Here is a 3,112-nt window from a genome sequence, read left to right on the forward strand (position 1 = left end):
TGATATGGGGGGGAGAGAAAGGCCAGCTCCATTGACACTACTTTATGGTCCGAGATACCAAGATCATATACCTGTAGATTACTGATGGGGGCGAAGTTTGAAATGACCAAGTCAAGTGTGTGACCCCTGGAATGTGTGGGGACATCAACATGTTGTTGTAGGTTGAGGGAATCTAGCAGCTCCAGGAAATCAGCAGTGAGATAACCGGAAGTGGTCTTTACTCTACTCAACTCTGATCTGAGGATCTTTGTTTCTAGTGTCGACGACATTCCTAGGCTGTGAGATGCCGACTTCCTGTTTTGATGCTAATATGCTAGCATGATTGTAGTCTCCACAAGCAGATCAGAAGATTGGACACAGCCAAGCCTCTCAGCTCAGGCACCTCAAGCCCCAGGGCACTGTGGGAGCTGAGGTGGACTTACCAGGCAGACAGACTCGGGTGGTGACAGGGGGCTGGGGGGCTGCAGGGGACCTCCTGGGGAGAAAGGACAGATGAGCACCTTCAGTGTGATAGCAGTGAGACCAAACAGCCCAGATTCCCTAACAGTGACTCCCCCAGTCTAGAGGGCCTCAGATGTTCTCAGAGATCAAGGCAGACTCGTGAGGCTGGTAAAAGTGCTCTTTCAGCAGACCCCAGAGGCTAATGGGACTGCAGTACATCACCACTCGCTTGGGTGCTCCTAGAGCCAAAAGTACTAACTTACTTTCAGGATTTTCTACAACACATGAAGATCCAGCATCTTATACGGCGCATTAATCACCCCTTACTTTACTTTCTCATTTTAATAGAGAATGAAATCCTGATTCCTGGTCCTGGAGATGAAGTGTGTGTATAATGAAGCAAGCATGCGCCAGGGACAAACTGAACTGTGTCCAACAATTACAGACTTTTCCCTTTGAACCCAGACTGTTCTGAATGAAGGACTTTAAGCAAAGTTTGCTTATACGGGCCAGTCGATATAATTCTTGACACTGACCCAGTTTTTAGAATTTTCAGCTTCACTGCTTATGTGGTGTGTGAGAGAGGAGCTTAAAACCACATCAGACCAAATGTCATTTTAGATTCATGACACTGGGTCTAATACTACACGCTGTTTCACTTCTGTAAGTTACGTTAATGCATAAGAAAGTGCTTTCGACCAATGTACCGGAATCACATTTTTTATTGGAAAATAATGGAACGTGTGCATATTCGTGCTTTTGCAAAAAGCAAAACGAAGAATGAAGTACAAGAATGGAGGTGGGTGAAATTCACCATGTGCTTTGAGGTGAAAACACGCCTGCCCCCTAGTGGTCAACAAGCGGCATCGCAAACATAATGGTGAAGTCCAAAATATTCAGACTCTGACACATAATAAAATTGTTTAGTCTGGAGCTTACAACAAAACGGAGAATATCATTTACAGTTAAACCAATATTATTTCAGAGTGATGAGCCACGTACTTGCTGGAGCCACACTGCACATTGGTCAGCACGGTGAAGTTGTTCCTCACGCTACGAAGGCTCGCAAGCACCTACGTGAGAAAAACACAGAACATCAAGACTCCTAAAAAATAAACACTGCAAAGGCCAACCTTCATAAATTCATATTCTTTGCCCCAATGTCATATTTACCTGAGCAAAGGGTGTTACAATCAGGTCATCCCCATGTCTGCGAATGAAATAAATTCATAAAATTCATGAAATAAATTTCCATTACACAGAAGCAATATTAAACTGACAGTATTGTTCAGCCAGTCAGCCAAACAGAAACAGCACCTAGATATGATTCTATGTATATAAGCATAAGGTACACCCTGATGGTATCACCGCAGGTCACAAACACGCAAACAGTTAGCGATTTAGAGATTCCAATCCGCCTAATCGCATGCGTTTGAGCTCCAGAATGAAACCCAGATGGCAGAGGGGAGAACATGCAAACTCCACACACGCAGAGCACAACCCACAGCCCTGGAGGTGCGAGGCTACAGTGTTACCCAGAAACATAGAATAAAACAATGGAACATCGAACGAAACAATGAATGGACAACAAAGACAGGTTAAAACAATGAATAAAGTCTCTCGGGATTCCTCTGTTCTAGCCGAATTATTCTGACCGTTCTGAGTGACGGAGTAACTTAAGTAGCTAGTATGTGATTCCCACAAAGACACATTATCCTTCACTTTGTCTCCATACCGATAACACAGAGTGATAATATACAGATGAAGTTTCCATCAAAGTGTTTAAAGTCTATGAACTACTGTTCCAGGACCTCAGAGAATGGGCCACTCCAAGACAAAAAGCAAAGATACGCAAATGATTGATCATGAAAAAGGTTATGTAGAAACACAACAAGATGTCAGACTGGGTGGCAAGTGGGTTAACCGGCTAGGAAGAGTCTGAAGAGCTTCTGAATTTGGGAAGCGAGCACACGGTAAACAATTTTTTCTAGGTGTGGCTCATCACCCTCCGGCGAATATTCACTAACAGCCACCATTTCTACTAGAGTGGGGTCCGGGAGAGAAATGGACGAGAGGGCAGAGGCTGAACGATCGAGGTAGGGTTTAAACATGTTTATGTGACAAACCCTGGACTTCCTCCTATGATCTGGGGTTTCTATCACATAGTTGGCAGCGCTCAGCTTAGAGTGGATGACATAGGGATCTTAAAACCGAGCACAAAGGAAGGAACTGGACAAAGGGAAGGACTGCTCTGTAGCAGCTTTATCGAACTGTGCCTTCATTTTTACTTGCAAGGTACCAAGGGACGTCCTAGCTAAGGGTCTAACAGCAGACAATCACTGCTCCTGAAGCACTTTGAGGGGACCTCGAACCAAATGACCAAACACGAGGTCAGCAGAACTAAACCCAGTCAAATCCTGGATGGTGTCGTAGATAGCAAAGAGGAGGAGGGGCACACCCTCATCCCAATCTTTCCGTGCATCTATACAGAAAGTGTGGCGCATGTTATTAAATGGTAAGTGCTGGATACTGAGTACCAAACTTCCAACTCACAAACCACTTGGGCAAATAGTTTTGATGTGAAGTTGGTACCTTGATCAGAGAGAATTTTATCACTATAATGTGGGATCTAAGACTGCGAATGGGGATAGCTTCTGGGAAACGAGTCAAA

At 44.5% G+C, this 3,112-nt stretch overlaps 1 long non-coding RNA gene across 1 annotated transcript; it reads right to left on the reverse strand.

The window, feature by feature from the left end:
• Nucleotides 1-438: 438 nt before the first annotated feature.
• LOC125729951 (uncharacterized) lies at nt 439-1,653 on the reverse strand. The gene is made up of 3 exons (XR_007390336.1): nt 1,615-1,653; nt 1,444-1,514; nt 439-475 (listed from the first exon to the last, which is right to left on the reverse strand). It is a non-coding gene; the product is annotated as an uncharacterized LOC125729951 (long non-coding RNA).
• Nucleotides 1,654-3,112: the final 1,459 nt, after the last annotated feature.

Source organism: Brienomyrus brachyistius, unplaced genomic scaffold (assembly GCF_023856365.1).
Source record: "Brienomyrus brachyistius isolate T26 unplaced genomic scaffold, BBRACH_0.4 scaffold916, whole genome shotgun sequence".
Taxonomy (NCBI): Eukaryota; Metazoa; Chordata; class Actinopteri; order Osteoglossiformes; family Mormyridae; genus Brienomyrus; species Brienomyrus brachyistius.